This window comes from Jaculus jaculus, chromosome 17 (genome assembly GCF_020740685.1).
Source record: "Jaculus jaculus isolate mJacJac1 chromosome 17, mJacJac1.mat.Y.cur, whole genome shotgun sequence".
Lineage (NCBI taxonomy): Eukaryota > Metazoa > Chordata > Mammalia > Rodentia > Dipodidae > Jaculus > Jaculus jaculus.
In genome coordinates, this window is record NC_059118.1 from 32,565,623 (window position 1) to 32,591,637 (window position 26,015).

Consider the following 26,015-nt stretch of genomic DNA (forward strand, 5'->3'; position numbering starts at 1 on the left):
GGTACAGACAAGGAGGTGCCTCTGTGTTGCTTCTCCAGGCAGATGGTCTGCCCAGTTCCCTGGCTTTCTTGCTCGGGGCTCGCTGCAGTTCCCCGACCGTTTCTGCCTGCTTTCTTTCCCTTTTCTGTGTGCGTTGTCCTGGTGCCACGAAACAGAGTGAAAACAACCAGCTTCTGCCCTTCTTACGAGGGAAATACATGCTGTGATGGGAAGCAGCATGGAGCTCAGCCGCAGAGAGGGAAGAGGGGAACACGCCAGCTTGCCTCGATGGCCTTGAACATCAAGGGTTTTCCTCAGCCCAGGGCCAGGCTCTGTAGAGGCTCCCAGCGAATGTGACCCGTGGTAGATCTCCTCTGCTAATTCCACCGGCAAGGGATTCAGGCCCCACCAAACAAGTGAGATTCCTCGGGGTGGTAACCGGCAGCTCTCAGCAACAAGGCAGCCAGTCTCCCCAGGGGGCAGTCGAAGACTCCCTGAACCATGGAAAGGAGTCTGACTGACGAGCTCCCCCGCCCCCCCACCCAGAGTGGGCAAGAAAGCTGTGTGGCAGCATCGCTGAGAAAGCCCATGTCCCCCCTTCCCCATCCCTCAAGGGGCTGGACATGTCTGCCTTTTGTCATTCTCTCGCAATAAGACAGTTGAGGGTCGTGGATTAATACAAACCACAGAGCTGTACGCCACACTGGAGCAGAAGAGATAGCTCAGTGGGTAATGCGCACATCTCGGTACCCAAGCTCAGATTCCCAGAACCCACGTTGAGCCAGAGGCCGCAACACTACCATCGGCCACCAGCATGCCCTGAGCCAGCTAGCCCGGCGAGGGCAGCGTGGGGAGACCCTGCTCAAATGCAGTGGAAGGTGCGGGCCAACACTCAGAGTTGTCCTCTGACCCTCCCACATGTGCCATGGCAATGGCACTAACGTGCCCAACGCGCTCAGAAGAACACACACAACATAAGCCACACTGGAGAAGGCACTTCAGAGGTCAGCCTTATGCAGGTACCAGAGTTCCCTGGGAAAATGCTCTCTTCTTGCTTTGCCTTGGCCTGAGCACAGTCAGGACTCCTGCTTTGCCCCCGAATGTTGTTACTCCCGGTGGGACAGAGAGAAGACATTGTTATTGCCAAGCCTGGATCTGCGTCTGTCTGTCCAGCCCCAACCCACACTCTGAAGTCACACAATTGTTTCAACTCCCTTTCTGGCAACACTACAGTTTCTTCCTTTGAGTCTCCCTGCCTGTGCAGACTTACAGCTCTGTACTTCCCCGAGCCTCTCCCCGCTGCCCAGGCGTCCAGGAGGACAATGTGGGTGCTGGCTCCTCTGAGGTGCCCTGGCCACTGTGATTGCTGGACCCTACATCCACTACACACTGCAGGGCTTTGGTCACCAGGCCTCCTTGGCTTTGCTTCAAGATCTAGCTTCTTCTGTCAGTTCTTCTGTCAGACACGTCCGCCTGTCACTTTGCCACATCTCCGTTCTGGTATTGGCCCATCAGGTGGGTGTGAAATCTTCCCAACTTGGACACACATTCTGGATTGTTCTGCCACATCCTTGTAAGATCTTGTCTCAGGTCCTATCCTTATTCTTTCTTCTCCTGCACAGAATACATTGGTCAGTATTTCTTCATTCTCTCCAGCCACTCAGTGCATAGTGGTAACAGGATTCAAGATTAGGTGGCCCAGGCTTGTGACTGATTCACTGTGAGACTTCGGAGAAGTGACTTCACCTCTCGGAGTGTCCATTTCCTCATTCGCAGAACTGGGGATCACAGCTTTGTGGTGATACTATCGACAAGTGAAATAATCGTCACAAAGTACTTAACACAGAGATTTGGACATTCACGGTAAGCTTTCAGTACATGGTTTGTTTTTTTTTTTTTACCATCATTCATTCATTCATTCCTCCAAGTACTTACTGAGCCTCATGCCAGTCCTGGGGTATCATTCAAGTACTTACTGAGACTCATGCCAGCACTGAGGTCTGACTGCCTTAAATCTACAAGTGAGCTGGTACTGCACCCAAAGAGCAGGGAGCTGAGATCTGTGGAAAATAGGTATTGAGCCCTGGGGGCTACTTGAGGAGGGTGACCAGAGTGAGTCCACCTTTCCATACCACTACGACTCTGAACTAAGGTGCACACCCCAAGAAGGAGGAGAGACGGCCTGGGGGACCCCGTTCTTCTTCCTCCCTGCTCCCGCCTTACAGAGAGCAGCCGAGCCTCTGCGGTGTAGGAGGGTGATGCCCTCGGGGGAGGCCTGGTCGAATCTGTCTGGGACTGCTCCGGAAGTAGGAAGGGCGGGGGTGGGGGTGGGGAGGCAGCTGGAATGTTCTGGCCTGCTGCTGGGTGCCTTGCGAGAGCGTGAGAGAGGAGGGCCTCTGGACATCAAAGGTTCCTTTTGTCCCCTTGCGAGTGGCAGGGCAGCCGGGCCACTGGCGATGACTCAGGCCGGGCCCTGACGTCACCCACGCCCGGCCTCTGGCCTGCGTTTGCAGCCAGGAACCTGGCCAGGGAGTGGCACTTGCAGCCGCCGCTGATCCCCAGGCCGCGGCCTGGCCCTGCTGCAGCTGCCCAGGGCAGCGCACCTTGCAGCCCTCCTCCTCCTCCCTGCGCCTCCAGGAGGTTCCACTTCCAAACGTAGGGAGTCAGAATGAGTGACACCATCAGAAAACTATGCGGAGCGGATCTCGACCAGGAGTGAAGAATTCAGAATCCAGAGCAAGAAAGCGGTTCTAACTCCTGAGGGAGTTGGCAGCGCCTCCGCCTAGAGTAAGTGAAGGCCACCCTCGCCCCCGGGGCCATGCTCAGAGCTCCATCTTGCCCCCTGGTACCCAGGCCTGGCAAGGCCTCAGCACAGGGCGGGGAGCGGGATGGCCTTTGGAAGACCCTCTGAATACACCCCCAAAGGGCTTGATCTCTCTCTCTCTCCTTCTTTCTTCCCCATGGGACCAGACAAGTACCCACACAAAATAAGTGCCCGTGCTGAAACCCCAGGGAAAAATGGCCCACGATGCCTTTGCCCAGGCCGACTTCATGTCTTGACCGCTTTCTCCACCCGCCTGGCTCCTTGGTGGTTTTAGAAGGAAAGCCAAAATGTTTGTTCAGGGCTGTGCGCTGTTTGCTTCCTGGATCATATATGGGGTGACAGGCCGTCAGAACAAACCCGTTCCAGGCAAATAAGTACCCTATGCCGCCAAATGATATTTTCACACTTAACCTGGCAAAAGGATGGGAGGAAAATGTCCCCAGCCCTGACAGTTTGTTTCTGGCTGTTCTAGCAGATAAACTTTTGTTAAGTCATCGTCTTGTTTTCAAGGAGTGTATTTTATTCCTACTCATCCCGTGGCCTCTGGGATATTAAAGACAGACACACCAGAATGTGTCTGTTTTAACCTCTCATCTGAAAACTCTTGGGTCATTGCATAGCTTGTAATTTATAAGTCCTGAAAGTTCCTACTCGAGAAATTTAAGGGCTGAGGAGATGGCTCAGCGGTGAAAGGCACTTGTTTGCAGTGCCTGATGGCCTGGGTTTGATTCTCCATTACTCACATAAAGCAAGACGTACAAGGTGGTGCATTTGGCTACAGCTATTTTGCAGTAGCAGGAGGCCCTAGCATACCCGTTCTCTCTCTCCCTACCAAATGAAAAAAAATTTAAATTGTTCTCCCTCTCTCTCATAGACACACACACACACACACACACACACACACACACACACCAAGAATGCATTCATAATAGCTGCAAAGAACGTGGACAAAGAAATCATACGTGTTTGCTGGCTGCTAAAGACATCTCCTGAATGAACATCTAGTTTCTGTGTAGCTTACTTAGCAAAGAAGGTCTCTTCTTCCTAAATTCTGTGTTAAAATGATCGGAAAGTATATCTTAAAAACGGCCCGTACTTTGAAGGCAATGAACACAGAGCTTGTCATTTTTCTGGAAAACAGTGGCAAATTCCTTTGTGAGCTAACTACACTCTGAAATGAACTGCACACTCGAGCATGGTTTTGAGGTCTTATGTTTTATCTTTTAAATATATTTTAATAGATCAGGTTGTCTTGAAGAGAGGCTGTGCTAATCGGCTGTTCTTCCGGCTTCAAGATCCCAACCCTGTGACCGTGATTTGGTAAGTGTTATTTGTCCCTAGTGGGTATTTACATTTAATTCTACTAATAATTCTGTTTTGTTTTAGGATTTTAAAAAAGGGATCAGTCACAGATACTTCTGCACACAGTGATGCAAGCTGTGTCAAAGAGCATATGTATTAGGATAGGCTGGTTGTTTTCATAAACCCCAAAATGTGCAGTGGTTCAAACACAGTAGCTTATTTTGTGCTCATAACGGTATAGGTTAGTGAGGTAACTTGCTCTTGTGCATTCATTCTGATTCAAGGCTGGGGGACATTGCTCAGTGGTAGAGTGGGTTTGATTCACAAAAAACAATAATCAAAAAGAAACAACCCACCTTCACATTGATGGGTTGAGAGAGGCTCTGCCTCCTATGGCATGTGGTTTTCAAAGTCACCAGGGACTCTTCATGCCTCACTGGAAATGTATACCTGGGAGGTTTTTAGGGGTTAGAAGAGGGTACATCATTTTCCTCACATCCCATTGGCTAAAACCCAGTCACATGACTACATTTAACCACAGAGTTGTCTAAAAATGTGGTCCCTGGTGGGACAACCACTTCCCAGTGACAGCTGTGGAGAGTTTTCGGCAAAAAGGTAGCTCTCATTGGCATGGAATAGAAAGCAACTTGGAAATACTCAAAGATAAGGTTACAGGACGGAGCAGTGGGAGAAGTGAAAAATTTGTTGGAGGGCTAGCCATGGCGGTGCATGCCTGTAACCAGTCCTAGTGCTCGGGAGGCAGAAGCAGGATGATCACACTCACACTATCAAGACCAGGTTGGTCTGAGTGCTGAGGTCCAGGCTACCGAGGGGTACATAGTGAGACCCTATGGCAAAAAACAAACAAGATAGATAGATGATAGGTAAATCTCATATTAGATATGCAGATATCCCTAACTTACACCATTAGTTATCACCTGGCTGACACAAGGTGAAAGAGATGGAGGCAGGAAAACTTCTCCGCAGCTTAGAAGTTTGCATCAAGTGCAGCACAAAACCACAGTGAGAATGGGAGGGAAAAACCTCTCATTCCATCTCAGAGGAGGAAGCTGGTCTGTGGCCTCCACATACTGTGCAGTGGCACATGCATGCCCATGTTCACACATGTAAACACGCACACATATACATGGCATACATACATTGCATACCAATAAACAAACTGATATATGATTCTGGCTTTGAGGGGGAGATATTTTTTGAAAAAAAAATCTCACTCTATCCCGAGCTGACCTGGAACTCACTCTGGAGCCCAGGCTGGACTTGAATTTACAGTGATCCTTCTACCTCTGCCTTCTGAATGCTGAGACTAAAGGCATTTGCCACCACACCTGGCCTTCATTCTGGATTTTTTTTTTTAAGGGAAGTTTCAGACATTTACTGAACTAATGAGAAGTAAAGTTATAAGCCCTTTGTGGAGAACCCTTTAACTCATTATATACTTTATGTACATTTTAAGCCATGTTGGTAAATTTCAGAAACTGTATGGTGGGTGCCTTGTGAGGCCTCTTATTTAAAGCCTCCAAAAAAGATGGAATCAAGTCTCTGCCTGAGCTGCCTGGTACATAGCTCTCCAGCTCTGTGGTCAATATCTGGCTGAACAAATTAAATGTTGCCACTAGACCTGACAATTCTGGCTCCGCACCCACACCCTGAAGAGCATGCATTGTCCATTGTAAAAGAAGTCCTGTGACTGGCCAGTTTGGCAGTCTCTTAGGTTGCGGCTCAGTCCCCACGCATTGGGAATGGAATAGATAAACTGATATTCTGCAACAACATCCCCGTCACTGAAAGCCCATTTTCTAGGGTTGTTGGGGACTGAACAAGTCTATTCTGCAGGGGGCTGATTTAAGAAAGACAAAGCATGCTGGGCAGGGTGACAGCCGTACCTGCCGGAACCACGGAGACACAGGAGTAAGTTGAGGTGTCCAAGCTGGAGCTCACTGCGGACGTTCTGTCGCTTGAAGTCACAGCACAATAGCCTCCCAGGAAGGACGAAGCCAAAGGCCACAGTCAGGGAAGAAAGATGCCATGGTCCTCTCATCAAGGAGATTGACTATAGTTACATTCTCCTTGTGACACAATACCTGACCGAACAGCTTAAAGGAGAAAACATTTATTTTGGCTCACAGTTTTGGAGGCTTAATCTGTAGCTTGGCCCCGTGCACTTGGGCAGAACATCATGGCAACAGGAGCGAGAAGAGGTTGAAAGGAAGATGCCAGGACAAGATAATTGCCCCAGTGACACCCTACTTCCTCCAGCGAGCTGCCAGAACCTCACAACCAAATGTACAGTACATGAGACTGTAGGGGATATTTTATATTCAGACCTTGACACCGGCTAACCACAGCTTGTTAATTTCAGCTGCCGTCTGATAGGATCCCTCAAAGCACATAGCATGCCAAATCGACATGAGTGGTTTCTAAAATTTCTGGCTAATATGACAGAGAGAGGTGTGTAACCACCAAGTTGGGTGACCAGAATTTCACTGTTGTGAACATGTAGTGTATGAAGGAAAGCCACAGATCCCCATGAACAGACAGTTAGGAAAGCAAGCAGGCACAGTAACCTCAGAGACAACATCAGTAAGATGAAATTGTGTACAAATTGCACATTTTATAAATATTATGATATTTGAGATTTTCCCCAAAAAAGCATCAAAGCAGATCTCATGGGAAAATGATTTTCATAAGTTTGTTTCACTCTCATTTTGATTTTTTTTCCAGTTTTATACTTGAGTTGTGTAAATCAAATTTGAGACTCTGTGGCCCTTTTAGGTCACCTGAAGATCTTGTTTATCCATAGTGGACAGTCATGACTGAGCACGGCACATCACATGGGCAGCACCAGGGCCAGCATTATAAATGTCCTGTTAATCCTTTTAGAGCATTTTGCAACAAGCCCATGTCATAGTCACTAAAACTAAGAAATCATGATAATTAGATTTTGTTATTTCTCACACTAAAATCCCCTGATTTCTTGTCAAGAACTAATTTGGAAAACACCACACTGAAGACATCGGGCTTTTGTTTTGAACTAAAGAAGCCTCTGGTTTTCATCAGAACTTGAAAGCCTCTTCTCACCTCCAAAATCGTGTTTGACCAAAGCGAAATGCTGAGACCATGTCAGCCTCAGTAAAGTTCTGCGTGGAGACCCGCGAAGCAGGGTAGAAGATGGGTGTGCGGTCCGTGCGCCCATGAAAAGGGTTGTCATAATCAGGGTTTGCATTGGTATTTCTGCCTTTGATGTTGCTGTGAAGTGTCACTGGTTCAAGTGACTTTCATCTGTGATTTTCAGTCATACCCTGAGCCAGGCGAAGCACCTGGTGTGGCTCTCAGTGCCCCTTGGAAAGGTCTGACTCTGGGCCAGAGGCCCGAGGGCTGCTGATCTCATTCAAGGGGATGTTGGGCGCCAGCTTCTCTTGTATCTTCGATGAATGTTGGATGAGTTGTCTCTTTGCCAGCAGATGCTTCCTGGAATTCTACCGAGGGTCCCAGTGCACTGGAATCAGAAGGCTTAGAATCCATGTCATGGAAGTGTTGACCTTGGGGGGGGGGGTGCCTCCTAAGCCACGGTTCACAGTGGTACAGTCGGCCTGTGGAGGTCTGTTGGGGGTCATCCTCCTTGTCTTAGATCCCCGTGTGTCATTCCAAATCATATCAAAAACGACATTTTCAAAGGAATAAACACCTGGACATCAGTAATACCAAGGTACCTCCTAAAAGTCGTAGCTTAATATTGACACAAGCAAAGCCTATTGCCTGCCACCTCCGGCAGTAGCTGGGCCATGCTGAGCTGTTTTTGTTTTTTTTGTTTTTTTTAATTTATTGGTTGTTTCATAAAAGGGTTGAGCACATAGACCCTTTCTGCTCGATTCTGCCCAGGGCCTTCAGTGGGGTCATTGTATTCATTGTGGGAACCAAGAGGCCCCAGTCAGTCTCTGCAGGGATGGGGAAATATGGGCCACGCCCACCCACCCTGAGGTTCTTACACTCTTTCTGCCCCTCTTCCAAGATACTCCCTGAGCCTTGGTGGGCAAGACAGAGATCTGATTTGGTGTTGCTTTCTCTGCAGACTCTGGACCTCTGTTTTCATGAGGTTTGAGGGACCCCAGTGTCTTACAGACTGAGCTGGGCTTGTAAGAGCACTCTCTTCCTGTGTTTTACTCTACATGAGTCTAGTGGTCCTCCCTCCTCTGCCTTTCAAGCGCTGAGCTTTCAGGTGTGAATCACTCTGCATTGAAGTTCCTCTTTTTCTTGGAAGAAAAAAAAATTTAAAAAAAAAAGAAGGAAGGAAATCAGGGAAGGGGAATGAAGAAGAAAAGAAAGTCACCATTATAGCCAATAACCAGGATTCATTATAAATGTGGGCATTTAGCCGGGCGTGGTGGCTCAAGCCTTTAATCCCAGCACTCGGAGGCAGAGGTGGGAGGATTGCCGTGAGTTCGAGGCCACCCTGAGACTACATCATGAATTCCAGGTCAGCCTGGCCTAGAGTGATACCCTCGAAAAACCAAAAAAAAAAAAAAAAAGTCTATTCAACTTATAGATAAATGTGGGCATTATTCTAGGCAAGTATTGTACCACTGGGGCTTTTGAATTTTTGAGATAGGGTCTCACTATGTAGCCCAGGCAGGCCTTAAATTCTGCATCCACCAGTGCCCGAGTGCTCAGGATGAAGGCACATATTACTGCACCAGGACCAACATACACACTTTGATGAAGTATCGCTTTTCAGTTTTCATTTACATAGATGTATATCTGTACACACACACACACACACTTGTCCTCTTGTGATTCTATAAGCATTTTTCCAATTCAGTAAGTACTCCTTGAAAACATTTTTTTTTCTTTTTTGTTTTGCTTTGTTTTGTTTTTCGAGGCAAGATCTCACTGTAGCCCAGGCTAACCCGAAACTCATTCTGTACTTCAGGTCGTCCTTGAACCCATGGTGATCCTCCTAGCTCAACCTCCTTATTGCTGGAATTAAAGACATGTGCCACCATACCTGGCATGGAAAACACAATTTTAATCACTTCCTTTTCCATGTGTATGTCTTAATTTATCCTTTTGTATCATCATATATGTATGAATGATACAGTGTTTGTGTGTGTGAGTGCAGACATGTGGAGGTCCAAGGGAAGCCTCAAGTGTGGGTCCTATGTACATGTGAGTGCAGGCATGTGGAGGTCCAAGGGAAGCCTCAAGTGTGGGTCCTTGAACCCCACCCCGTTTCTGGTCTTTTCTTTACTATTGCACAGGCCAAGGCTTTCCCATGAGCTCGGAAGGCTCTCTGTCTTGGACAGCCGTCTTGCCCTAGGCACACGGGGGTGACAGGTGCGCACTACTGTGTCCAGGTTTCCAGTGGCTCTGAGGATCTGACCTCCAAGTCCTCAAGCTTGTGTAGCCCGTGTGTCACCTGCTGGGCTAGAGCCACACCTAGTTCATCCATTATTTTGGATAAATCCTTCTGGACCTCATAGGTAAAATTCCCAGACATGGAAACATGCACTTCAATGACCCATTAACGTTCCTAGCTGGTGAATTAGAGTTCAGAGAGGTAATGTCTATTTCAAAACCTGGACCCCTTCAGTTTCATGAAAAATACGTGCTCCTAAGTCCCAGAGGCGTCGGACGCTCTGAGAGTGGTCCCAAGAATATACACTTTGACCCACCTGCCCTGTCCTTGTATATGTCAAGCTGGAGAACGACTCCCATGCTACATTCTTTTCAGTACACATCCTGTTTCCAACACTTACTACACAGGAAAAAAGGCACCCTGAATTAGTGCATTGTTGTGTTCTGGTTCGTGTTACTATAGCAAAACACTTGAGGCTGGGTACCTCGTAATGAAAATATAGTTATTTAGCTCGCTGTTCTGGAGGTTCCAGAACAGGCAGCAGCATGTGCACTGCTCTCTCAGGGGCCCCTTGGTGAGTGGCATCGTAGCAGAAGCGTGTGTTACATACAGAAGAAGAGGGCTTCCTGGGAGGTGCCAGACTCACAGAGTTCTCAGGGGAACTAATCCCAGCCCACAGGACCTGTATTAATCCCTTCTGTGGGTGGTGCCCTCGCGATCTAATTATTTTACACTGAGCCTCACCTCTTAAAGGTCCCATCCCTCAACACCGAGGATCAAGCCTCTGGCATTTATGCTGTAGGGGACAAACAATCCCTGAAGCACAGCCTTAACTTAAAGGTTCCTCGTGGCTTCTGAATGTGAGATATCTCTGTTTTGTTTTATTTTGTTTAAGATTTTTAACTTACTTATTTGCAAGGATAGCGATTGGGAATGGGCACCCCAGGGCCTCTTACCACTGCAAATGAACTCCAGATGCATGTGCCACTTTGTGCGTATGGCTTTAAAACTTTTTCTTTTAAACTAGGAAAGACAGCAGGTTTCCTGGTTTTGTTCATTTTTTATTTATTTATTTGACAGTGACAGAGATAGAGAGGAAGAGACAGACAGAGAGAGAGAGAGATTGAGAACAGGCGCTCCAGGGCTTCTAGCCACTGCAAACAAACTCCAGATGCGTGCACTCCCTTGTGCATCTGGCTAACATGGGTCCTGGGGAACTGAGCCTCGAACTGGGGTCCTTAAGCTTCACAGGCAAGCGCTTAACCGCTAAGCCATCTCTCCAGCCCGTTTCTTTTTAAACTTTTTCTTTTAAACTAGGAAAATGCGTATGGCTTTATATGTGTGTTGGGGAATGAAAGGTAGCCCACAGGCTTTGCAAGCAAGCCCCTTTGACCATTGAGCTATCTTTCCAGCCCCTGAATTTTCTTGGTGTACTATAGTATAAAGATTATTAGATGTAGAGTCAGGAAATATTATTATCAATATGAGATCACTAAGGCAAGCGTAAGTCATTTACTTCCCAAAAGTCTCCCAGAGGTTTACTGGCAGAAGTTGAACTAGACAAAGGACCCAAAGTCACTTAGCCTCCTGGTAGCAGAGAGAAGCAACCGGGGAGAATAGTAGCTTCTAAAGCAAACCCTGGCTTCAGCCAGGGAACTCTTATCTGCCCTCTTCTGGGCCAGGCTGTCTTTTAAGACTCAAATGCACAGCCCAGACCCACGGTCATCTTGGCCACCTTGTGAGACTGGACCACTGTGAGCTCTGAGCTCTGAAGCAGTGGCATCTACAGCTGGATTCGGGAGAACCCTGGGCAGTCATATGCTCAGAGTATCCACAAGATACAGTCCACCAGAACTAAGCATGGGTGGGTCTGGTGTCCGAGACCACGACAGCGCAGCAGGGTCAGGGCAAGTACCAGGCTTAAATGGATGGGTTTATTTCAACTCGAGAGGCTTGAACTGAAAAGAAGACAGAGGGTGCATAGAAGACCTATGAAATGTGAAAGGTGATGTGAGAAGTAGGAGCGTTGGGCCAGACACTAGGGACCTGAGCATGGGAACTTAGAAAACTATTGCAAAATGAGTCACAGCAGAGAACCTCATGAGCAAACACCAACCAAGCCTTAAAAATCCTCCTCGCCTCCTAAGAGGAAGTGTAACTGTCCCTTGTCCCTGCACAACACAGCTGAAAACATCAGCCCACACTTGATGGTCACCTGATAGCCTTTGAGAGTCCCACTTCCCCTCATTCCCCTGCCCCAGCTGCTGAAGGGCCACCATCTCATCCATCTTTCAAGTCCCACCTCCACAGACACCTGTCTACAGCCCCCAGTTCACGTCCAGGTTCTGTGACCTCCATGTAGGTTCCACCCCTGAAATGACGGCTGATGGAGGGAAGAGGTTCGAGTCTGCAGAGCTCCTCAGCTGTGCCCAGCTCCACGCTTACGCTCTGGGGCTTTCTCTGTGTCTCTGCTTATGTGCACCCCTGCTGTCTCATGGCTGCCCTCACTGCTGTTGGCAACTTTCCTCAGTCTTCGCCTCACGCTCCAAACTTGTGGTGCCAGCTTCTGATAAGCATAGATTCTAGTAATGTCTATAGTCTCCCTTGAATCAGAAGGTTCAACTGATGTGGGTGATGGCCCCAGAACGGCTGTACCAATTCAGGTCCTTAACCTGTCTGCCTATACAAGGCCCATGTCCTGTTGTCCTGCACACCCTTCTTTTTTTTTAAATTATTTTTATTTATTTATTCGAAAGTGACAGAGAGATAAAGAGGCAGATAGAGACAGAGAGAATGGGCGCGCCAGGGCCTCCAGCCACTGCAAATGAACTCCAGACGCATGCGCCACCTTGTGCATCTAGCTAACGTGGGTCCTGGGGAATCAAGCCTCGAACCGGGGTCCTTAGGCTTCACAAGCAAGCGCTTAACCGTTAAGCCATCTCTCCAGCCCCTGCACAACCTTCTTGACTAAGGCACCTTCTGATATTTAAAAGTATTTGTTTTATTTATTTATTTATTTGACAGAGAAAGAGGGAGGGAGGGAGGGGGAGAGAGAGAGAATGGGTGCACCAGGGCCTCCAGCCACTGCAAACAAACTCCAGACGCGTGCGCCCCCTTGTGCATCTGGCTAATGTGAGGAATCAAACCTCGGTCCTTTGGCTTTGCAGGCAAATGCCCTAACCACTAAGCCATCCCTCCAGCCCACCTTCTGATATTGAAATGATGTTATGATTGCTCAGAAGGCTGGGCTGGGAAAGACTGCTGGTAAGAAGGGTGCCATTATGTGTAACCCATGGGACATAGACCTTGGAGCTCCACCCACACAAGATGTCCACATCCTGCCAGAAAGTCTTAAGTGTCCACAGAACAGGAAGTTCAAAGGCAAAAAGTGTTTAGCAGGTCCTGTGATTGGTAGCTGCCACTTACGGTCCCACCATCACCTGTCTGGCTGACCCAGCGTCCCACTTCCACTGTGAAAATAAGTCACCTTTGATCTACACAACCTGCCCCAGGAGGTAGTGTTAGGGGCCACACCGGGCCCTGTGAGCCCCAGCTCCCGAGTCTCGGCATCTCCCATGCCATAGCAGAGTCGGGGTGGAAGCTTCTTGCTGTGACCACAACCTGCATCTCCTCCACCACAGCTAGATGAGACCCTGTTGAAGAGACTCTGGGGCTTAACAGGTGTTTCCAGAGAGCTTGGTCCATGGCAGGAGCCAGTTTTTATTTATTATTTATTTATTTGAGGTAGGTTCTCACTTTAGCCCAGGCTGACCTGGAATTCACTATGTAGTCTCACGAAGGCCTCAAACTCACAGCGATCCTCTTACCTCTGCCAGTTTTGATCGCCCTTTCTATGGCTCAGAAGAGGTACAGATTTTCCAAGGCAGCCTTGTGGACTGAGTCCACCTCCTATGTGATCTTGGTTCCCTCTGTCGTCTTTGACACAGAAAAGTTTGCAAATGAAGCAGCGGTAGCAGGCAGAAGCTGCTAGGTCTAACACAGGTGATCAGGAGGAATGCCAGGATTTTACCTTCACTCCTGGAAAGACTGGGGCCATTGCTGCTGTATTTGAGGTGTATGGGAGGGAAAGGTTTGAAATTCAGTCATGTTTAAAATGATAATTATTTGGTGTGCTATTTTCCTCTTTAACTTTGGCATATGGTCTATTTAAACCTGAAAAGGAAAACTCCTTATTTCATGGAGGGACTCTCAACTTGCAATTGTGCCTGTCACCCTGTCCTCACTTTTTTCCTCTGTCCTCACTGTGACATCAGAGTACAGCCATACCAATGGTTAGTCCAGCCCCGGCCACTTTATCTCTTTTAGTAAGCTGCTTGTCACTGGAAGTTCTTACTCTCTCCTTGTGGGCAAAAAACATTAATGCCAGGGAGCGAGACACAAACACCCCTGACCATTAACAACTTTATTATAACTTTTTTTTTGAGGTAGGGTTTCACTCTAGTTCAGGCTGACCTGGAATTCAGTCTATAGTCTCAGGGGGGTCTTGAACTCATAGCAACCCTCCTACCTCTGCCTCCTGAGTGCTGGGATTAAAGGCGTGTGCCACTACACCTGGCTAACAACTTTAAATATGTTATTCATTTATTTCCTTATTTGAGAGAGAAAGAGGCAGATAGAGAGAGTGGGTACACCAGGGCCTCTGGCCACTGCAGATAAACTCTGTGTACGACTGTGTATCTGGCTTTACGTGGGTACTGGAGAAATCAAACCTGGGTCCTTTGGCTTTGTTAGCAAGTGAAGCTATGTCTCTAGCCACATTAACTTGAAAAAAAATGGAAATGCCAGGGATAGGTGGGCACACAATATAAAACTGACAAAATTCATTATAGTTGTAGTACAAAGTAGCCACCAGGCATCTCTGTGTTTCAGGCACAGGGAAGGCTGATTGCAGCCTCGCCCAGAAGCTGGGGTGATAAGCGCTGTTCGCCAAACAGGAGCACATTTCCTCTGTACATTTTGTTTTGGGTTTTGGTGTTTTAGTTTTGTTTTGTTTTGTTTTTCAAGGCAGTCTTGCTGTAGCCCAGGCTGACCTGGACTTCACTATGTAGTCTCAGGGTGGTCTTGAACTCACAGCGATTCTCCTCCTACCTCTGCCTCCTGAGTGCTGGGATCAAAGGCGTGTGCCGCCACACTCAGCATGGTTTTTGGGTTTTCGAGGTGGGGTCTCACTCTACCCCAGGCTGACCTGGAATTCACTATGCACTCTCAGGCTGGCCTCGAACTCAACGACCATCCTCATACCTCTGTCTACCTCCTAAATGCTGGGATTAAAGGTCCATGCCACCATGCCAGACTTCTGGACAGTTTTATTAGACCTATGTGTGTGTGTCAAAACATGTTGTTGTTTTTTTTTTTTTTTTTGTATTTGAATATTAAAAGGATTCCAACAGGGAAAAGCAGCACCCATATTTTCTCTGGCCAAAGCTGCAGGAAGGGCCTGGCCCAGGCAAACTGCTTCCTTCCCCATGAGTTCCTGCCACTTCCCTGATCCCATAGAAACTGGCGTCACTGGGCCTTGCCTGGAAGAGACTCAGCCTCCCTGGATGACAGTGCTCTGCCAGGAGCAACTGGGCAAACCTAGGTGTTCCCCTCCCCCATGCAGCGACAGCATGCACGCGTGTCCCAGCATCTCAGTGCCATGCAGTATAAACTCCTGGGTAGACAGATCTCAGGAAAGCTGGTTCAGTGAGAGCTGTCTGAGGCTCAAGGCCCCAAACTCGACTGAATCAGCAAAAGAAGCCCCTATACATCTAGTAGAATAGTTAAAGTAAAAATATTGATGTCACCAAACCTGAGCCAGACTGTAGGAAAAGTGACCGCCTTGCACCTTGCTGGCGGAAATGTAAAACGGTAAAGCCACTCTCAGAAACAGTTGACGGTTTCTCACAAAGGAAAACACACTTAGCCATACTATCCACCAGTCCCAATCCTGGATATCTACACAAGCGAAAGAAAGCTTACGTTCATACAACCTGCACGACAATGATCATAGCTTTTCTGGTCATACCTAAAAGCTGGAAGCCAGCCAAATATGGGTTGGCAAGTGAATGGGTATATCCACCCATGGAAGACTGCTCAGCAAAAATGCACACACTCCTGCCCACAAGTTAGTAGGTCACAAAGGCCCTAAGTTGGGAGAAAGAAAGCCAGTGTCAAAAGGTTACATGCTGTATAGAATATTCTCAAAATAACCAAATTACAGTAATTACAGAATAGCTCAGTGGCTGCCAGGGTTTATGGTTGGAGGAGGGGTGAGACTAAAAGAGCGTTGGTGGGTCTAGAACTGAGGCGAGGGGCTAATCACGTGTACTGACTGACTGTGTTGATGTTAACATGAAAACATGTCATAGAAGTACAGAGCACATTAAACAAAAAGAAAAGAAAACACAGAAATTTCCAGGCATGGTGGCACATATCTTTAGTCCCAGCACTCGGGAGGCTGAGGTAGAGAATTGCTGTGAGTTCAAGGCCAGCCTGGGAATTCAGAATGAGTTCCAGCTCAGCCTGGGCTAGAGTAAGTCCATGCCTCAAAAAAATGTAAAAATTAAAATACAGAAATCAGATGAGATGTGTACCTGCTCTCATAACATGTCAGTGTGCTACTATTTGTGAGCTATCAGGACACTATTATATTTATTTATTTATGATAGATAGATACATAGATAGATAGATAGATAGATAGATAGATAGATAGATAGATAGATATGGACACTAGTTTTCCCTGTTGGAATCCTTTTAATATTTAAATACAAAAAATCAACACTGGGGCTGGAGAGATGGCTTAGCGGTTAAACACTTGCCTGTGAAGCCTAAGGACCCCGGTTCAAGGCTCGATTCCCCAGGACCCACGTGAGCCAGATGCACAAGGGGTCGCACGTGTCTGGAGTTCGTTTGCAGTGGCTGGAGGCCCTGGCGCGCCCATTCTCTCTCTCTCTCTCTCTCTCTCTCTCTATCAGCCTCATTCTCTCTGTCTGTCGCTGTCAAATAAATAAATAAAACAGAAAAAAAAATTAAATAAAAAAAAGTAAACACTGACATATTTTGACACACATACATAGGTCTAACAACAACATTGTACGGAAGTCGGGCATGATGGCGTGTCTTTAATCCCAGCACTCTTCCTATAGCATGGGCTGGCGTTCAAATTGCAATCTTCCCGCCTTTGCCTGTCGAGGTTCTGGGATTACAGGTTTGATCCTTAGTATTGTTGAAACTTCTTATCTCTATATTCTCCACAACCAACACCCCCAATGAACAAAAGAAAAGAAAAAGGTATTAAAGCAAACTTTCAAAAGTTTTTAAAGGGCTGGAGAGATGGCTTAGCGGTTAAGCGCTTGCCTGCGAAACCTAAGGACCCTGGTTCAAGGCTTGCTTCCCCAGGACCCACGTTAGCCAGATGCACAAGGGGGCACATGCGTCTGGAATTCATTTGCAGTGGTTGGAGGCCCTGGTGCGCCCAATCTCTGTCTCTCTCTATCTGCCTTTTTTTTTTTCTCTCTGTCTGTTGCTCTCAAATAAATTTAAAATAAAAAAAGCTTTTAAAAATAAGAACAGAGGAGGGTGTTCTCCACCCTGGGGAAGCAGCTCGGTTGACTTAGCTGCCATCTAATTTGTGGTTAGGCCTCTCCGCATGCCCGTGGCCATGGAGCCCCCTCTGCTCTCCAGACAGCCCAGCTCTGATAGACGCACAGCTCGGGTATCCCCGTGCTCAGTGTGAACATGTCCTCTTTCCCCTCCCTGAGGCTGTAACTTCAAAGCTAGGTAAAGACCCTGAGATCTAAGAAATGGTGGCACAGTGAAAATCAGGACAAATCACCCTTCTCGCCCCTGCACGCAATTTCATTTCCAGAATGGCGTTTTGTCTGCTCTGCCTTTCCAATAGATTACTCTCTTCACCTTCACCAAATGGCCCCTCCTTTAATGGAGGGAGATTAACCCTTCGGTGCCCCCTCTCAGTCTCATTCGGTCGAGGGCTTTCTTTTCACAGCGCTGCTCTCTGGGCTCCCAAGCGCGGCGGCTGCCTTCCCTTTGAAGCAGGGATGCTTCCATCAAACACCTTTTTGCCCGACTTGGCCCTGGAAAGATGATTTTGAAATTTAATTTATCGTGAGCTGCCTGGGTTTGCAGTAGGGGATTGCACAACATGTGGGCATTTGGGTCACGGGGGACTCTGAGCTCACTTCCTCAGAACCAAGCTTCATGAAGCCCAAGCTTTATTTCCTTCTGTCCTGCACACGGGTCCTCAACATCACCAACGATCAAGACTCCACTTATGGGCTGAAGTCTGTGGCATCCTGTCCGGAAGTGACAATCCATTCGCATACAAGCCACTATCCCCCCATTGCTGGCCTCAGCCCCCGGTTTCCCAGCATGCCTTATTGATTTGGAGGATTTCTTTCAAGACCCCATTCTGAGACGAACCTAGGTATGCACTTTTTCAGGTCTGGTGGTGAGTTGGCCATTAGGATAGGAAAGGTGACAACTTGAATTGCCGACTTTTCATAGTGGTAACGAACCTCCTGGACCTCGTTGTACACCTTTTGGTTTCAAAGCCATACTGAAGAATGGAAAATGAAACTTGCAACTTATTTTTAGCTGTTCATGCTAACTCATGAGATATTTTTTTGCAAATCAAATAGGATAAAAGTGACTACCACCAGCTAGGTTTAGAATGATTAGCTTAACATATTGATCAAGCCTTGGAAAGTATCACAGACACATGGTTGCAGGTAAGTTTTGACCAATATTAACTATTTTGATCAAAATTATTAAGCTTAAAAAATAAATTTATAGGATGGAGAAATGACTTAGTGGTTAAAGGTACTTGATTGACACCTGGGCTCAGTTGACCAGCCACCCATGTAAAGCCAGACAGGCGTTGGTTTGCAGTGGCAAGAAACCCTGGCATGCCTGTACACACACACACATTCAAATAGTAAACTTAAAACATTTAACTTTTGTGACTGAAGAGATTGCTTAGTGGTTAAGCCACTTGCCTGCGAAGCCTAAGGACCCGGGTCCAACTCCCCAGTACTCACATAAGCCCGATGCACAAGATGGCACATGTGTCTGGAGTTCATTTGCAGTGGCTGGTGACCCTGACATGCCCATTCTCTCCCTCTCTCTCTCTCTCTCTCTCTTTCTTTCTCTCTCTCTTTCCAAATATATATATTTCCAAATATCTGCCTCTTTCTCTCAAATAAATAAATATTATATAATTTTCTTTGATAATAATTGAGAAACACATTATAAAGCTCTTATCCCGACATCTTGTCATTTTCATGTAACCTATAGCAACTTTTTAAGCATCCAAGTGATAGTTTGGACATTCTCTTAAAAACTGAGCTTCACAGGCTGGAGAGATGACTTAGCAGTTAAGGCATTTGCCTGAGAAGCCTCAAAACCCAGATTTGATTTCCCAGTTCCCACGTAAGCCAGATGCATAATGTGACACTTGTGTCTGGAGTTCATTTGCAGTGGCTGGAGGCCTTGAAGCACCCATTCTCTCCCTCCTACCGCCCCTCCCCCATCCCCCATCCCCCATTTCTTTCATAAGTAAATAAATAAGATATTCAAAATAATACCTTTGAAACATTAAACTCAGTTGAGGAAAATCTGTTAATCAAACAGGAGGCTTAAGAATGGGGATATTGGGGCTGGAGAAATGGCTTAGCATTTAAGCGCTTGCCTGTGAAGCCTCCCGGTTCAAGGCTCAGTTCCCCGGACCCATGTTAGCCAGATGCACAAGGAGGTGCATGCATCTGGAGTTCATCTGCAGTGGCTGGAGGCCATGGTGCACCCATCTTCTCTCTTTATCTGCCTCTTTCTGTCTGTCTGTCACTCTCAAATAAATAAATAAAAATGAACAAAAATAATTTTTAAAAAAGAATGGGGAGATGGCTCAGCAGGTAAGAGTGCTTGCCTCTTAACCACGAAGGCTTGGGACGGCCTAAGAACACTTGAGTTCGGCTCCCAGAATCCACATAAAAAACTAAGCATGGGGGTTAAAAATCAGAGAATCTCTGGGGCTTGCTCACTAAAATACCAGCAGCTCAGGTTTAGGGAGAGATCCTATCCGAAGAAAGGACGTGGATGAACAGTGGAGAAAGGCACCCGAAGCCCACGTCTGGCCTCCACCCACATGTGCATGGCACACACACATCTGCACACACTTGTGCACACAACACACACACTACACACACACAGTGGACTCTTTGAAAAGGTTCGTCCATTAAAAGTGTGTTGAAGGAATATACATAGTATCCATTTGGGTTATCTGTTCAGGAAAATAATACTACTTATGGGCTGGAGAGATGGCTTAGTGGTTAAGCACTTGCCTGTGAAGCCTAAGGACCCCTGTTTGAGGCTCTATTCCTCAGGTCCCATATTAGCCAGATGCACAAGGGGGCATACGCATCTGGAGTTCGTTTGTAGTGGCTGGAGGCCCTAGCGTGCCCATTCTCTCTCTCTCTTTCTCTCTCTCTCTCTCTCTCTCTCTCTCTCTCCCTCTTTGTCTGTCTGTCACTCTTAAATAAATAAATAAATAAATAATAAAAAGTTAAAAAAATACTACTTATGAAGTTGATCTTATTACACTGATTTTTTTCATTGATCATGTAGTTTACAACAGCTGAACAATCTATGTCAAATCTGCTCATAAACATGGAATATAATAGACATAAAAGGAATCCATCTATAACTTTCAATACAATGTGTGAGTAAACTAGTTATTAAGGGCAAATCTGTGAATATGTGGTGCTGTGGATTAAATTCAAAACCTTGTGCATGCTGGGTGAGTATTGTATTACTGAACTACACCCCAGCCTAATCTGTAATATGGAGAAACTGGACTTCCTTAGAAATATATTGGCTTGTATGGAAACGTAAGCTTTTATCATTTTGAATCATAAAACATTTACAAATTATGACAAGCCTCCCCCTCGTATAGTTACTCTGGTTTCTACTCTCAACTTCCCAACATGGCTTACTTGATATCTCTTCATTATTCTGTCTTTTCCACCTGCTGGGTCCTGACTGTCTCTAGTTGGTGCAATCCCAGGTACCCACAATTTTCAAGGCCTGGGGAGTAGAGACTAGTTCATAGAAACAGGAGTAGCCATGGCAACAAGGAGCCAGGAGGCTGCCTGAGACCTTCCGCAGCTGTGTCTGCTCCCCGAGATGAGCGACGCTGGACATGGAGCGTGGACACAGGAGGAGGCGTCTCCTCTTCTGATGGGCGGGTGACCGGGCTTTGCAATCAAGTACACTTAGATTCAATCCTAATCTCTGTATGATAGCGGTCTTCATTAGCGCCTCATCTAAAACTGATGACAGTTAAAACCTACCTTGTAGGATTATTAGGTTAGAATTAAATAATATAGTTAAAACATTAAATATGACTTTTTGTCTTTAATCATTAACACCAAAAACTGAGGTTTCTTCCCAGATCTCAGGCAAGATGTACCTGCTAAAAGTGGGATTGGAATTTCCCAAAAAAATTCAGCTAAAATATCATTTAATGCCATTGTTTTGATCTTTTTAGAATCAGGGTCTCTAGCCCAGGCTGATCTGGAACTCATTCTGTAGCCCAAGACTGGCCTTGATCTCATCACAATCCTCCTATCCTACCTCAGCCTTCTGGGTGCTGGGGATTAAAGGCATATGCCATGAGGCCTTCTTTTTTTTTTTTTTTTTTGAGACATTGTCTCATGTAGCCAAGGCTAGCCTCAAACTCAATACGTGCCTTAGGATAACCTTGAACTAATGATCCTCCTGCCTCCACCTCCACTGAGATTCTAAGTGTGTACCACCATGCCAAATTTATGTGGTGCTGAGATTTGAAGCAAGCATTCTACCAACTGGGCCACCTCCCCAAACCCCAAAGTCATTTTTTAATTTTATTTATTTGAGAGAAAGAGAGAAAGAAAGAAATAATGGACACACCAGGCCACTAGACACTGCAAATGAACTCTAGATGGATGCACCCCCTTGTGCATCTGACTTATGTGGGTTCTGGGGAGTTGAATGGGGGTCCTTAGGCCTCACAGGCAGACGCCTTAACCACTAAGCCATCTCTCTAGCCCCAAAGTCATTTTTAAAATATTTTTATTTTTATTTATTTATTTGAGGGAGAGAAAGAGGCAGATGGGGATTGGGCATTCAGGGCCTCCAGCCACTGCAAACGAACTCCAAATGCATCCACTCCCTTGTGCATCTGGTTTATGCAGGTCCTAGGGAGTTGAACCTGGGTCCTTTGGCTTTGCAGGCAAATGCCTTAACGGCTAAGCCATCTCTCCAGCCCCCAAGGTCATCTTAATCATTGGTATATCACCACATTGTCTCCAGACCTGAATACGCTCAGACTCATCTTTTAAAATTCTAAGATATTTTAAAAACTTTTATTTTATTTATTTGAGAGAGATAGAGAGGCAGACAGAAAGTATGGGCATGCCAGGGCCTCCTGCCATTGCAAATGAACTCCGGACACATAAGCCACTTTGTGCATCTGGCTTTATGGCATACTAGGGAATCGAACTGGGGTTGTTGGGCTTTCAGGCTTGGGAAGCAAGCAAGCACCTTTAGCCAGTGAGCCATCTCTCCAGCCTACCTAAAAATTCTAAGCTGTTTTAAGTGTTAAGAATTTCAACAAAAAATGTTACTTACTGAACATTTTATTTTATTTTTAAATTACCAATTGAATAGCCTAACTTGATAGTGAATTCGCCTGCAAATGTTGATTGTCTATACTAGCTGCAAAAGGAAACCAGCTGTAATTTTTAAAGCAGTGAATAGTGTAAAGAAACGTGCAAGCCGATCCAAATGTTTATAAACCAATGATCCCTCTGGGACTCAGTGCTCTGACTCGATGTTTTTTTCTAACGTATCGAGGCAAGCTTTGTTCATACTTGAATTACGTACTTTGCATAAGCCATGCAATTTAACATTAATCCACAAGGACTAGAAATGAAATTAGCATCGCCTGCAGAACATGGACACCCCAAGCAAAAACGTTAATCAAAGGTGAAGACTCGCCCCTCATTGCTCACCGTCCTCACGCTTCTAGTTACCACATTTCAGTCTTGGGGTGTCTTGTGTTTGATCGGTCAAGTAGCTGAAACAGGCTATAATCTTGTGGAAAAGGGGTTTTCTTTTAAGTTAGCGTCTGTGCATATATGCCTTGAGGATGAGGGACAGGCAATTTTTTAAAATGCTAAATGAATGCATATGTCTGCTACTTGTAATTACGACAAAGCTTAAGTAATTCGGGCATGAGCATTGCTTTTTTTTCTCTCAGTATGAAACGGGATTTACTGGTTGACAATGTCTGCTTAAGCAAACTCATTCCCTCAGATTATTTACAAGTTATTATTTATCCCAAACAGGTTTTGTAAATGTACCATGTTTGCTACTGAATGTTTTGAAACATCACACACACACACACACACACACACACACACACACACACACACCACACAAAACCATTATATCGCTTTTAGCTTGTTTTGACAAAGGGTGGACTAGAGCACTCCACAGGGAGGTTTGGACACCCCTGTCATGGCATCTGGTTTACAAGTACCACTGAGGGACCTGATCACATCCAGTGCCCTTCACCATACAGATGCAGGGCTACTGACTCATCTCCAGGGAGCCTGATATAGATTACTGTTGTTGTCACTGTCATTTATTATCCGAGACAGGAGGGAGTGACTTAGTTCAGTGTGGTCACAGTGATCCCATATCATGTATTTAGCCCACATAATAATTTGTGAATGAGTAATGTGAATGTCTAGTTTTCAAATGTTATCCATAGAAAATATCGCACCAGGTATTGAGTGTCAAATGCCTAGGTGTTTGCTTCAACCTTCCACCCCTCTTAGAGGACCTTATTTTATAGGTGATCATATACAAAATTGGTGTCCATAATTCAGCAGGAAATTCTTGAATTCCTGAACCCATGGTACAGGAAGACTTGGCCTAAGGACATTCCATTCTAATTTTCTGTCACTGTCACTGTTAGCTGGGGCTCCAAGAGAATGAAGTGGTGGACATGTTGGACCAACAACTACTGTTTTTGTTGAATCCTATTTATTTCTAGAGTATTTGTGAGAGAGAATTGTGTTCCAAGAAGAAGAGATCTTGCTAGGGATCAGGTAGAACCCACCATCTGGACAACCCCCTCCACTCCTACAGGCGAGATGTGAGCAGGGTGCTTTCCACATGCTCGACTAAAAATCAACTTCTGTTCGGAGGAAAGAGTTAGACCTCAAACTAGAAGCGTGGATGAGGTGCCTAAGTTAAGATGTTCAAAATTTTTTTTCTCCTTTAACTAATTTCTAGGGAGCTTGAATGTTTTGCTAACCTCATTATTTTTACAGAAGATAGTCACTGGAAAACTACCAGAAAATATTAATTCAAGCAGAAAGCCACTTAAATATTAATTCATTGTTGCATGTGTTACAATTAATTAACATTAGCATATTTAGTGATGTAATAGGCAGCTAAAGACTTTGGGAGAGATACAAAGAAAAATGTAAAGATTGCATATTCAAAATCAATCTCATAGCATTTTATAAAAAGTTGGCTTATATCCAGGATCTAGGGGTATGATTTCTTTTAACAGAAAAAAAAAATAAAGTGGAAGAGATCTGTTCTGTTTTTTCTTGTTTTATACAGCATGTTTAATTACACGGTTTTCTGCTTTTTAACCTGCTGGTGGGTCTGAAAAAAAATTTTTTTTTCTAGCAAGCTACGATATTTTTCTCTTTGGAGATGTAGTGATGCTGGTTTGTAGCAAAATCGTATTTGCTTATTAGGCATTTCTTTTAAATCCTGAATAGGCGTCCCTTTCAACAGTTTTTGTCCCACATGTTAAACATTTCATTGCAATTTGAGCTTCAAATGTGTGTGTGGGGGGGGGGAGGAATGAAAGGGTATGTGTGTAAGAATTCTTGAAGGTTTTTTTTTTTTATTTAAAAAATTAATTCCTCGTGCTTAGGAATTCAAGTCCCTAAAGAAGGTGGCCCCTAATGCAAGAAGCCAAACCAGATCCCATCAATCTTGAGCAGTGGGGGAGGTGGCATTGAAGAAGACATGAAATTCGGTGTTTGAGTAGATGGGATTTAATTTTCGAGAAACATTTCACTCGTAAAACGGACAGCAACCCAGTGTCAGCACTGACCTCCTAATGTCAATGTCATCGTACAAGCGTAGCTAAAATAAGCCTCAAAGTAAAACAAAGAACCGTTGCTTCTCAGCACAGCACCACTTCTTCTCCTGTGGTATGGGCTCTCGGTAGCCTTTTGGCATTCCTATAAATGGCTTGTTCCTTTAAAATTTAGCTCTTGGGAGGGGAGGGAGAAGAAAAATCATTGTGCATTTTCTATGTTTAGCACACACATAGTATGCTTCCGTAAAGCTTACGATTATCGAGGTCAGTATCCTAAAGATAGCTTATTGTTTATGATGGTCAGATGTACATTCACAGGAACTCAGCATCAATTTCTTTTTCTGTACTGATTTTATCTAGCATCTAGTTTTAGGAAAATTCATTCCCGTCTTCATCCAGTTCTATCTGCGGCGGTATCTGCTGTTCTGTGCTGAAGATACATTTAGCAGGATACATTTACGCTGACTGTGGTTAAAGGTTAGAGAACGGATACAGACAACTGATCATGCATCCTTCTGCAAGCCGGCTGGCACCTTAGGATTTTGAAAAATAATCTACAAATGCTTCACCCTTTACCAGAACTATTCTCTACTTTGCAATAGCTTAACAGTTTTGATTTTTTTTTTTTTTTGCTGTTGTTAACAATTTTATGAAATTAAGTCTATAAAATGCATCCCGGACCAGATACATACTGTACTGCAAGCTTCCTTCAAGAAGAGGATATGACAGTACTCGCTGAAGCTTCTTTTCTTCCTTCCTTAGCAAAAGGACTGCGTGGTGCTCAGAAGCAGGATTCACTCATTGTGCATCAGCTCTGCTTAAGTGCATGAAATGCCTTCTACTGTCTGGCTGCAGAATTTGGAGTTTGCTAAACAGTGTTTAGTGATTGGCTTCATCTTGCATCACCAGTTGATGACATTTTTTCTTTGTTCCCTCCTACCCAGTTGAACCAAGACTCTGAGGCTGATATGCAATGTCACTTACAACATTAATCAGATACTGCATTTAAGGTGAGCTGTCTCCTGCCTCCTCCTTCCCCAGTGCTCGTGGGCTGCATGTAGCGCGTGTCTTGCTTCTGCGAGCCTAAGATGGCAGGCAGGATTAGCCGTGCTGGGCTGTGTGTGCATGCTGTGTATAGAATTCATTACACGTTGCCTAGTATTTCAGATGTGAGTATGTAAATGCTGTGTGCCATATCATCTGGTAGCGAAGACTTGTTTTTGCCTCATTACAGCCTTAGATATTTTGACATCACCTTTCATTTCTGATGCATTTGCTTCTGGATGTTTGCTTTGCATCACATTCAAAACATGTTTTTGCCTTCTTGTTGTTGTTTTTTTTTTTTT

General features: G+C 45.6%; 1 protein-coding gene across 1 annotated transcript in view; it reads left to right on the top strand.

Moving 5' to 3' along the window:
- The first annotated feature begins 2,546 nt into the window (after positions 1 to 2,546).
- The window catches only part of Zbtb38 (zinc finger and BTB domain containing 38), a 101,577-nt gene continuing 78,108 nt past the window's right edge, over positions 2,547 to 26,015 (top strand). The window contains exons 1-3 of the mRNA XM_004663585.3: positions 2,547 to 2,766; positions 4,045 to 4,123; positions 25,614 to 25,679. The gene's annotated coding sequence lies outside the window, so the exon portion shown is untranslated. The remainder of the gene's footprint in view (positions 2,767 to 4,044; positions 4,124 to 25,613; positions 25,680 to 26,015) is intronic.